Source organism: Ostrinia furnacalis, unplaced genomic scaffold, assembly GCF_004193835.3.
Source record: "Ostrinia furnacalis isolate ACB-3 unplaced genomic scaffold, ASM419383v2 OfSCF1246, whole genome shotgun sequence".
In the NCBI taxonomy this organism is placed as follows: domain Eukaryota; kingdom Metazoa; phylum Arthropoda; class Insecta; order Lepidoptera; family Crambidae; genus Ostrinia; species Ostrinia furnacalis.
In genome coordinates this window covers 36,763-48,795 of record NW_021131485.1, presented here as the reverse complement: position 1 = coordinate 48,795, position 12,033 = coordinate 36,763, and the positions used below count along the sequence as shown (strand labels likewise).

At 42.3% G+C, this 12,033-nt stretch overlaps 1 long non-coding RNA gene across 1 annotated transcript; it reads left to right on the top strand.

The window, feature by feature from the left end:
- Positions 1 to 1,197: 1,197 nt before the first annotated feature.
- LOC114352078 (uncharacterized) lies at positions 1,198 to 3,318 on the top strand. Its single transcript, XR_003655833.1, has 3 exons — positions 1,198 to 1,274; positions 2,517 to 2,598; positions 3,284 to 3,318. It is a non-coding gene; the product is annotated as an uncharacterized LOC114352078 (long non-coding RNA).
- The last annotated feature ends 8,715 nt before the right edge of the window (positions 3,319 to 12,033 follow it).

Below are 12,033 nucleotides of genomic sequence, written 5' to 3'. Positions count from 1 at the left end.
GCCTATTGCCACTTCAGCTTGCTATAAAATTTATTAATTAATCAATAGATACAGGATATAATCACTAGCAGCTGGCCATAATACAATAAGTATTTATTATTGAGAATTACTTTCACAGCCAGCAAAATAACTCCAAACCTGACAATATTTAGAGTAGGCGCACACCGTTGATTTTTAGTTGGCCGATAGTTGTGCCCGATTTTAATGTTTATGAAGAATCGGCCAAATCGAATCGGCGTAGTGTGCGCACTCCCATACATGCCCATACTGATCAACTGCCCGACTAAACTATCGGCCGGCGAAAAATCAACGGTGTGCGCCTACTCTTATAGGTAATTCAAATTGCAGTCAAAAAAGCCATGACCTTACTTTTCAAAATGGCGGAGTTATTTCAAAACCGCGGTAGATTACACCATCCATTGTGTCACCAAATTAAATTGCATTCGCAATAACCATAGCTTGTGAAATTAGGCCTAGATCACTTATTTATGCTAGTTTTTAGGTGAAAGTGCTTCAGAGAGCACCTTAAACCTTCGTCAGTCTGTCCTAAAGAGCAGATGCCGCGAAAACTATACAAGATATAGAAAAACTTGACTATCTCACCTGTAGCAAATTGAATAAGCTTTTTTTTGGTTCATAGTAGCCATGTCACTAGGACGCATAGTTTCCGAGGATTAAGCGAAAAACCGAAAAGTGGTACCTTTAAACCCCCCTCTCCTTGAAGGCTCAAGGGCTAAGGGCGGGGACTTTTGCTATGTTCACCTCCTAACTAGTCTAAATAAAGTCCCGAAGTCAAAAATTGTGTTCCTCGGATTTCCATCTATAATGCTTTATTGACTGGACTATTTTGATATTTGACGTGTGTGTTCACATACTTCACACGATAGTTCAGTTTTGCAGGGTCCTGTATTAGCCTCTGTATAAAAAGTTATCACGTTTGGTTCATAATAATAGCGTAAAAACATAATAAACAGGCAAATTGGGTCATGATGGCCCATCAGATGGATGAATGGCTAAGCCAACTTCCTAAAAATGTTTATCATATCCGTCCTGGCTTCGACCACCCTGTATATTATCTTTGTGAATTCTTAAAGAAACTATTTGCTTAACATCACAATCCTCTTTTTATATTCTTCCAATGACGTAGTTACCTATATATTTCTGTCAAAATTTGATGGCAACTACATTTCAGTAGACGTCATACTTAGTGCAGTCTAAAATCTAAATTCCAAATTATTTAGATCCTCAGTTTAATACAATTACTTTCAGATAATGTAAGTAAAAGTCTGAACAATGCTTTCGATATTGTGACGATTTCTCGTCGTCGTTCCCTAATGTGGACCCTAGGCCCTAGGTCATATGTTACAGAAATCTCTTTTTATTTGTCGCGGAGGAAATGCTTTGCGCACCGTCACCACTGCCGGAGGACAGGGTGGTATGTGGGACTCCCGACGCCCTGAAAAGGGCGCTGCTCCGTCCTGAAAAGGACGGGGTATACCCAATAAAACCTCCTCGGCGGCGTTCCGTCATCGCCCGAGTGGGGGTGTCTCGAGTATCCGGCCGTAGCCTAGACTTTCGCGACGTTGCAGAAATCTTCTTCAGGGTTCGATTCCCGGCCGGCCAGAAATTGAAATGATGAATTTTAATTTCTGTGACGGGTCTGGGTGTTACTATGTATAATATGTATGTATTTAAAAAAAAAAAAAAAAAAAGTATATAAGTAGTATATCCGTTAAGCTAGCACCCATAACACAAGCATTAAGTTGCTTACTTTGGGGCTAGCTGGCGCTGTGTGAAATTGTCCAAAGATTTTAAAAAAAAAAAAAAAAAAAATCTGCGCTAAGTCAGGATACCCAATGAAAATGAACCATAGTTATTCAATTAAATGGTTTGCTGGTCTACCCTCATGCATCCCTCCCTCCTCGTTGCTCCTATAGCGTTAGAGCCAGAGCACAAGAACGGTGCGGTTCTTTCTTCTTCTTATTCGCATCGCTCTTGGCAGAGTGGTCGTGGTCACGTTGAGGCGTTGTTCACATCGGTTGTAGAGGCGGATACAACTCTCCGCACGATCTCCCGCCATCTCTCTCTGTTGGCAGACTGTCTGGTGCAGTCACACACGCCGTCTCCCACTACCGATTTCACTTGGTCGGTCCAGCGCATACGTGACCTGCCACGCGATCGGGTTCCTTCGACATTTCCTTGGACGACCAGTCGCTCTATGGGTTTGTCATCCCAGTCGGTTTGGTTCTTTGAGGTGTCGCTATTAAGCTGACTTAGCTTGTAAAGCCCGGTCCGTAACCGGCCCGGTGTTGCTATCGCGCTCGCACACTCACTGCGGGTGCCAGTCGCACAGTCGCGACAGCAATATAATTACGCGCGAGCGATAAGGATGGGTAGCTTGGGGTCATTGGACAAAATTCTACCTGCTCGCAGACCAGACTATAGTCTTGTAGCTCATTTTTCCACAGCTTAGTACATCGCTAGGGGTGTCGCTAATCAGATGATATTTGCTTCAGGTCATTGCCCCACAGCGAGGACTGGCAGGGCTGCTACCGGCCCGATCTTTGCTACTCGCTGCTGCGCCTGCTCAAAATGACTGTTAGTATCTGACATACTTCTATTTGTGCACTGGTTGGTTGTGGATATATTGCTGACGATACTATGTTTAATACCCTTAGAATTTAGAATTTTTCCCAATCTTGTATCAAAAGGTTAATTAAATATTGACGTCTAAAAATCTGCATGTTTATATGTAACTGTCATAAAGATTAAAAGCCAATTGACCCAGATGAACTACATAGTTATTTGAAGTCCGGCTAGGTACCTGATTGTCTTAATTATTTTCTACCGAAAGACGTCGACTGGCTCAAGAAAAGCCGCCCAAAGATTTCCAATAGGCTCTATGTGCTGCCCCCATATTCCGTAACCAAGTGTAGATCATTTCATCCACTAAGACGCGCCCCACCATTCTTCCGCTAATGTTTTAGTGTTATCGGTACACGCTAAATGATCCATGAGTGCACACGCACACTACAATAATGACGCTCGGATTGCTCGGATCAAACTCCCCGCACCCCGCGCTTTCCTCAACCAGAAATTGGTGGGGCGCGTCTTCGTGGATGAAACGATCTATAATGGTCCCGTTCGAAATCCGAACCCGCGTTCACCGGAACTCGAGTCGGCCAGTCCCATTCCTATCCCTACACCAAATGAGGATTCTTTCCTCATGTCCCGACGCCATGGGCCTAATGTCTGCTCGATTATTTTTGTGTCCTGACCCCAGCACATCCCCCTACCCCACAACTGATGCAATGGAGGGTGAGGGTGAGGGCATGGTGGCCGTAATCCAAGGCCTGCGGGATGCAGGACTCGCCGTCACCGTGATGGGTGGCCGGCCGGCGAGGCGCTCCAGCGGTACTGGTGAGATCATTGAAGATTCAGACACCCCGCAGATCACAGACTTTTTGTCGGGCGATAGTTGGGTCGCGCTGTTAATCAGTATGGACTTGACATGTATGAAAGTGCGCACATTACTTTGATTTGATATCTCCCGATTCTTCATGCAAATTAGAATCCGGCCTCACTATCGGCCGACTAAAAGTCTATAGTCTGAGGAGACAGGTTTAACTCTCTCTCAATAAGCTTACTGGGTTGAAAATGGCTGTGAGAATAAGGCTAGTACGCCTTTACTTATCATGTCTCTATTTCCTTTACACGCTTAAACCACTGAACTTAGACAGAAAGATCGTCGTTTTATCCCGGTTTTTGGAAGGGGGACACGCGACAAAGAATTTCAGCGAGAACCCAAAATTCACGCGTGAAACGTCGGACAAACACGAAATATAGGACGTCAGTTTTCTCATTATTGGCGATATGAAAAGTTATGTTTTTTTGTCTGAATAATATTTTGGCAGGCTTAGACTGGGTTGCACCATCTTACTTTAACTTTGACAAACGTCAAAAGACTGTCAAACTCCATACAAAAAACACCTGTTATCGTTATACACTGGTCATCATAAAAATCGACCCACCCGCGACAAGCACTTTCAAACGTATGCATCCCCACTTCCCACCAATATTACTATACTATATTACCATTTAAAAGCCTAGTTCAAAGCTTCATTTCATTAAAGGAAAGGTTTTTACCCCAAAAATGTGTCTGTAGAAGAATCCAGAGTCACTTCTTCAAAAAATAGGTAGTTACGCTTGAGCCAACTTTTATGGCTATAAAACTGTTAAGTTGGGATTAATCGCTATCCATCTGTTAAAGAGGACACGTGAGATTATTATTTGGTTTTATAACCATAAAAATTGGTCTAATTGATCCCAGAGGTGAGCCCAAAGTGAGGTCTTTTTTCAAGTTTTTCAAGTCACATTTATTGTATATGTTAATCGTTTATTAGGAAATTAAATGTGATTTTCTTTAAGGATATTTATTGGGCTTTCAAATGACACCAATATTGTTGGGGCACCATGATTGTGTCAGTAAAAACGAGTTTTCCTTTAAAACGTAGGTGGGCCGATTTCTGTGATGACCAGTATAGTTACGGTCAAAGTTTGGTGGTGCAACTCAGTCTTAGATTCACAGTTCACACGGGCCAAACGGGCAAAAGCTAGTTTACTTCAAGCGGACCAGCATTTCTGTCATTACTTCCTTCGCATAAGACATTCTAAATCTCCCTACTTATAGCCGTCATTCCTTCATTCCAATCACCATACTGATAGTGTTTGGTCCTCTTAACATTATCTCACTTCCAGCCCTCAAGATATCCACCCCAGTGACACACGCCAAGTCCACAGTAGAAACAAGCATGAGCGCCTTACCATACGCATCTGTTATCCCCGTTTGTAGATTTTGAAAATTCTTGCTCCAGTTCAGGCAACAATAGCCGAGAAACGCGGGTTCGAACCCCGTCGCCGCTGGATTATTTTTGGTGAGCGAAGCAGCGGGCGAAAAGCTAGTTTACCTTACCATCATCTCTCTTCCAGCCCTCAAACTGTCCACCCCAGTGACCCACGCCAAGTCCTCAGTAGAGACGAGTACGAACGCCTTACCGGCTGTTGCGTCCATCGACACTTCAGCAGATTTGATTTTGAAATTTCTTTCACCAGGCTACATTATGTTATTCCTGAGTAACATGTCAATGCTTATGTTAATCTACTCGCGAAGTTGACCAAATAGTGTGGACACGCATTTCACCTCTCATCGGACAATCTCGCGCCTCATCTCGTCCGACTTTCGATTGTTATCTGTAAATGCCAGAGTCAAAGAGTTTGAGGCGTTCTGACGTTGAACACGAAGTCTGACTAAACTACTCGGCTGACTTCGAAACTTCACCTTCAGCTTTGCAATGAAGGGAAGTCGAACCTTAACTTCGAACTCCTCCCAAGTTCTTCTGATTAATTTTGTTGCGGGTCCAATGACAGCTTAACTTTCCCCCGGGACAAACTTGACCTTCACTGGTTAGGTTTTTTGGCGATCAAGCTGTAGATCCTGGCTACACAGGAGTTGCAGCGGTGGGAACGAGAGGTGGGAATTGTCCCGTGGCTTCGAAACTTCGTCGAAGCGAGCAGTGTAGCGAAGGCAATAAACTTCTGTCCCTTCCAGCCCTCAAGCTGACCACCCCAGTGACCCACGCCAAGTCCTCAGTAGAGACGAGCACGAACGCCTTACCGGCTGTCACATCCATCGACACTTCGGCGCAGATATGCGATGACAGATACACTAGTAGCTACCAGGTAAGTATACTTTTTACTACTACATAATTGTATTTGACGTTCGTTCGTTCGTTTCAGCCGAAAGACGTCCACTGCTGGACAAAGGCCTCCCCCAAGAATTTCCACAAAGACCGGTCCTGCGCCGCTTGCATCCAGGTACCTCCCGCGACCTTCACCAGATCGTCGGTCCACCTAGTGGGAGGCCTGCCCACGCTACGTCTTCCAGCTCGTGGTCGCCACTCAAGAACTTTCCTGCCCCAGTGGCCATCAGCTCTTCGAGCTATGTGCCCCGCCCACTGCCACTTGATTTTAGCAATTCTGCGAGCTATGTCAGTCACTCTGGTTCTCCTACGGTGACGTTACTATTACGGTTACGGTGACGTCTGGTTATTTGACGTTAATAAACAATAATTCTAAGACACAACTTTGCTTGCTGACTTCGGTCCATTCTAGCCCTGTAAACTGAGTTAATTTTTGGCTGTAAAATTCATTTTATTGGGTTTGAAAATAACAAATTGCCTGTCGATTGAGTTCGCAACTTGCAGGGCATATGCATCAGAGACAATATTATCGATTTTAAAAGGAAATCCTGTAGATTTGTCGTCAGTTCCAGCTGGTGACGTCAAAAAATTCCATCTATGGTAGAGTCCCGTTTCTACAACTCACGATTTTTGCCCTACCAGCGCTGCGAGACAAACATTTGGCAAGTGCTAAAAAAACTTGACCTTCACTGGTTGGGTTTTTATTGGCGGTCAAGCTGTAGGTCCTGGCTACACAGGAGTTGCAGTGGTGGGAACGAGAGGTGGGATTGTCCCGTAAAAAAGTGCTGAGAAAAAGAATCACCTTATGTCTCTATTTAACCGCCTCTTTGGTCTATCAGACGCAGAGGTCCCGGGTTCGATTCCCAGTGGGGGACAGATTTTTCTGTTTGGTTTGGTTGGTGGTAGGGCTTGTTCTAAGTCCGCCTGGCTAGCTACCATCATCTTAACTAAGTCTGTCGCCATAACAACAGCATTGTTGTGTTCCGGCAGTTAGAGGTAAGATAGCTAGTTCCTCCGTGGTTGAGGATTCCGGGTGAAGCTCGCTTCCACCTTCAGCCTGATCATCACTTACCATCAGGTGAGATACAGGCCAAGAGCTTCCTCGTTGTGGAAAAAAAAATGAAGCAATTTATAAAATAAAATATTATGAAAAATGCTCACTAAACTCGATCACCTTTGTCTACCGGTTTAAACATAGAAAAACACCTGTAGGGGTAACAATATTTTCAGAAGCAAGATTCTTTACTTGCGGTTGTATTTCAGCTAGCCCACTGCCACGCCAGGCCGTCTTCCCCACCGGTGGAGATAGCAGAGTTCCCGCCACAGCGGCCAGAGCCGTGCCGCAGTGAGTTAGTGTTGTCTATCTATCGATAGTTTAAAATCTGATGATATATCGATTACGTGGTACAGAAAGTGGCCAAAAAGTTGACAACACAACCTTATTCCAATATTGTAACAAAGACGTGATGCGAAATTTTTAGCTACTTTGGGTGTCACGAACTTTTCGACTGTACTATTTTATAATGTGGTACATCCCATAATCAATACTATCGAATATCGATGATATTGGACACCATAGTGTTCAATGTTCATATCGTCAGTGGAAAGGAAAAAAGACTAAAGCGCCAAAACCGTGCTTGTGGGAAATGAGGATCAAAGTCTTTTTTTTACGAAAAAAATTCGTATCTCTTTTGATATTAATGTTAAACAGTTCTTTTAAAATGATATCGTGTTCTTGATTTTTGGCCTATATTTTAATGAAAACACCAGGTTTGTAGCTCTTTTAGATCGTAAAATAGGTGTCGCTTTAGAAAAAGAATTATGAAAATTCATTAAATGTTAGTCAGGGTAAAACTGCTAACCTCCATTTATAATCAAATATCCAGCAACCAATAAGTGCTGAATAGTTTAAACAACCTTTTTGATAAAAGAGAAAAAATACTTAGTGAGATACAGCTTAATAAGTGAGTCGAAGATAAATTACTAAACTACAAAATAAGATAGTCGTATGCGCCAGCGAAAAAATGCGTAAGAAGCGATATTATCCATGGAGCCTACATGAATATTTGCTTACTTACGCAGACCCTATAGAACGAATATAAGCAAATGTTACTAAACTCTAACTACATTAAACGTTTTGAGCAATAGTAATGCTTAAAGATTGAATAGGTATTATGTTTTATGACAAAAAATGCTTAATTTATCCTAATATCATACATAATTTGATTGTCATTACTTCTAACCGGTTCACTCCCGGAACCTACTTCTAACCGGGTTCGGGAGTGGTAGGTAATTACTATATTTTGAATTATAGTGAACAAACGTAGGGACACTTAACAATTTTAATGACCACCACTAACCACTGGAGGGAACCTTTGGTGGGTGGTGACTTACGCGGTCACCACCATGTCCATCTCACCAAAAAGCCAAACCACACACTGATAGTCTCATCGACGGACTCGAGCATAACCGGCGACAATGTCATAAGACCGTCAGAACCACTTTTGACTTCAAAATCAAAGGTCTACATAAATGATAATCTAAAGGCCCAAAATAAGAAACTCTTCGAGGGGCTTACAGGCCAGGAACGCGCTGCTACAATGCTATGGATGAAAGTGTTACCCATTCTCTACAAACGCTTGTTCGAGGCGGGGGCAGTCCACATAGGTCTGGAGATAAGACCGGTAGAAGACCCCACTAGTGAAATGCGCCAAATGCCTCTGTTTTGGACATACAAAAGCCCTATGCAAAGAGGAAGAGGAACTGCGGAGGAACTTACTCATGGCTAAACTGTCCAGCCTGAAAATAAGGCACATCACTATCGTGGAAAAACTGCGAGGGCGAGAACTGACACATCCAACATCCACCACCACAGGGCATTCAGTGATAAAGTGATGAATGCCCTGGAAAACAAAAGTAGGACTACTTAGCGCTTTCCAGAACAGCATACCTACTGCTAAGAGCACCCTAAACATGCAGAGTTCAAATCTCCTTGATTTGAACTCTGCATGTTTGATTTGATTTGTGAAAGCTTAACATCATCTAAGCTCACCTGAGACGCTCCAAGCAAGCCACTGCCGAACTGCTGCAAGCAGCCGAGGACAAGGACATAACCATAGCACTCGTGCAAGAACCCTACATGGGATCTAGTGGAAGGGTTAAGCAATTTCCTGGCACAAAAGTCATTCAGTGCACCCTCAATCGGCAGAAACCAGTCAAAGTCGCGAGTCATTCACGACCCCCAACTGGTCACGGAGACGGAGGCCGCGGTAACACTGGAGGCAGGCAGACTAAAATGAGGGAGACAATCCAATTGAGCTTTAGATATAACGCACAAAGCGGTATGCAAAAAGCTAAACACCCAAAACATCATTATAGGGGGAGACGTGAACGCCTAGAACCAATACTCCAAAATCCTATCCAACAATGTATATAACTCATTTTGGCCAAAATGGCGCTTTAGCATTTTTTCCTTTCCACTGACGATATCAATAATTGTGTATTTGAGAACTTTTATAAAAGAACTAGGTTTCCGCCCGCGGCTTCGCGCTCGTGGAGTACATTATCTACATATTTTACGGAACCCTATTTTTTTCTAAAATAAAATTTAGCCTATAGGCTAAATTGTGTTGTGTTGTAATGTTACTCGTGGATAATGCAGCTTTCGAAAGGTGAAAGAATTTTTAAAAACGGTCCAGTAGTTTTTGAGCCTATTCATTACAACCAAACAAAGTTTTCCTTTTTATAATATTAGTGTAGATGAAAAATAGTTGATTTGCATCAAAAATTGAACACCTTAAAATGATTAGTGTAGGTGTAGATATTTTTTAGTATTTATGGACCACATGATTGTTTGTAGAGATTTCATTTCTGGACAAACGTGTAACACGATGAAACGATGGTGGTATGTAGGTAGTTGCTATGATATTATGCAGTATATTTTTTTTTTTTTATCCACAACGAACATATTATTACAGCTCAAGGCAACTTTGAAATCGGCGGCATTGGCAGCGGCGAGACGAAGGCGTCCATACAAACTGGTTCCCATCAGCAACTCAGGAACAGCTACACATCTGTCGATAGAGGTAAAAAACTTTAGATGGTTGACACAATTGATGGTGATGATGATGATTCATCCGACCGATTTCGGTCAGAAAATCTTAAGAGTAATTTCACATACTTTATCATCATTTAAGTACTTATCAAATCATTTTGTGCTTTTCTATGACAAATTTGTCGAAGGTGTGTAAGCATTCAAAATTTCGTGACGTCATTCGACACTTTAAAACAACGCAGCGTCTTAGAGTTGGCTCACACCGTTGATTTTTAGTTGGCCGATAGTTGTGCCCGATTTTAAATTGTATGAAGAATCGGCCAAATCGAATCGGCGTAGTGTGCGCACTCCCATACATGCCCATACTGATCAACTGCCCGACTAAACTATCGGCCGACGAAAAATCAACGGTGTGCGCCTACTCTTATACTAATTAGTATGCGAGTATGTAAAGTGACGTCACGCTCAGCAATTTCCATACACATCTCACTTAACACCAGGTGCCATTGCGGTCAAATACCTGCCTTGTCATGCATAAAAAACATTAATATTGATTTTATATCATTTTTATTGAATAAATAAATGTCTAATTTAGGGGGCGTCCATTAATTACGTGAGACTTTTAGGGCGGGAGGGGGTCCAGAAAAACCTCACTTAATCTCACGTGGGGGAGAGGGGGGTGTCGAGAAATATCACGTAATTGTTTTCCACAACAAACAGAGTAAATCCTCCGTCTGCCTTTGTGAACACAGGCCCAGTTATTAGATCCGCAGTTTGCTACCAATGCTTAGATATTAACAAAATGTAAACTAATAGTTAAAAATTGTACTAAAAGCAGGCCTGTTCATCTCCGCGAGTTTACATAGAAAACAAAACACGCACGATGGCCCACCTACAGGGTACTATTTGACAAGGCCTCACATACGAGCGAACATTGACTCACGCACGCGTATTCTTGTGTATGATGGAAGAAAATGGTGTACTAAATACTGTGCAGTATTTAACTGCCTAAATAATAATAAAAACACAGAATGTACTTTTTTAAGTTGCATCAAGACACTGAGAGGTAAATAAGCAGTTAAATTATTCATGATAATTCATGCTAAATCATGTATTTCCTCCGCCATTTTCCGCAGTTTGGCACCTCACGTCACATCATTTTACCGAAGTCAGCCCTATAGCTTCGGCGCAGTGCCGATCACTGACGTTTGTCAACAAAATGGTGCTTGACTCTTGAGACAGGCAAAATTACACCATATTGTTAATGACATTGAGCATACATTTCTTTAAATACCTTTGCGAAGTAAAACTTCTGTACGTAGTACTTATTATTATTCTGTGCTAAAAGTTAATTTTTTGTTGTTTTTTTATAAAATCTCTTATTTTTGAAGCATTGATTATCTCATTTACATTGCAAATAGGCATTTTGGAAAATCTCACGTGAGATTAGGGGGTGGGGGACAAGACCCCCTTGCAAAATCTCATGAAATCTCACCAAGGGGGGCGGGGGTGTTAAAAAATAGCCAAAATTGTCTCACGTAATTAATGGACGCCCCTTTAAGTGTATATGCAGTTTTTATATTTATATCTCTATTCCAGGTCTTCTAACCAGCTCTCGTCCGTCCCGGTGTTCGGAGGCGTTTGCAAACTCTTTGCGAAGGTACCCTGGAACATCTCCTGGGAGGAGCATATCTGCTGAACTACTGCAACGTCTGATAGCCTACACACAAGCTAAGAACTGTGAGTCGCCATTGTTTTCTGACCACATCAAAATCGGTTCAGTAATCTATGCCAAACATACAGGTGAAACTGACGCCCGTATTCACAAACAGTACTATGAGGTTTCACAGTGCGCGTGGACGCACAGGGTGACATACGAATCAATCACAGAGCTCTATTCAACGCTGTGCGTTCGATTAGCTGCTTCACTTAAGCGAGCATCGTTTGTGAATACGGGCGTAAGTCTCCTTTTAAGTCGTTTCATAAAGAGGACGTTCTTAATTTTTCTTTGACTCATCTTTTTATCATTGGAATTGGAAAACATATTTACCTATTTGGAAGAATATGATCCCGGGTTTGTTCCATTAAAATTTTATGAAAATCGACCTAGTGATTTGGTTATCAAAACTAATTTATTTTTTCAAATAGGCTTTAAAAAGCACTTTTTACTTTTTTGAAATCAATATTCCTGAAAAAAAAAAGTGTAATAGATAAATCACG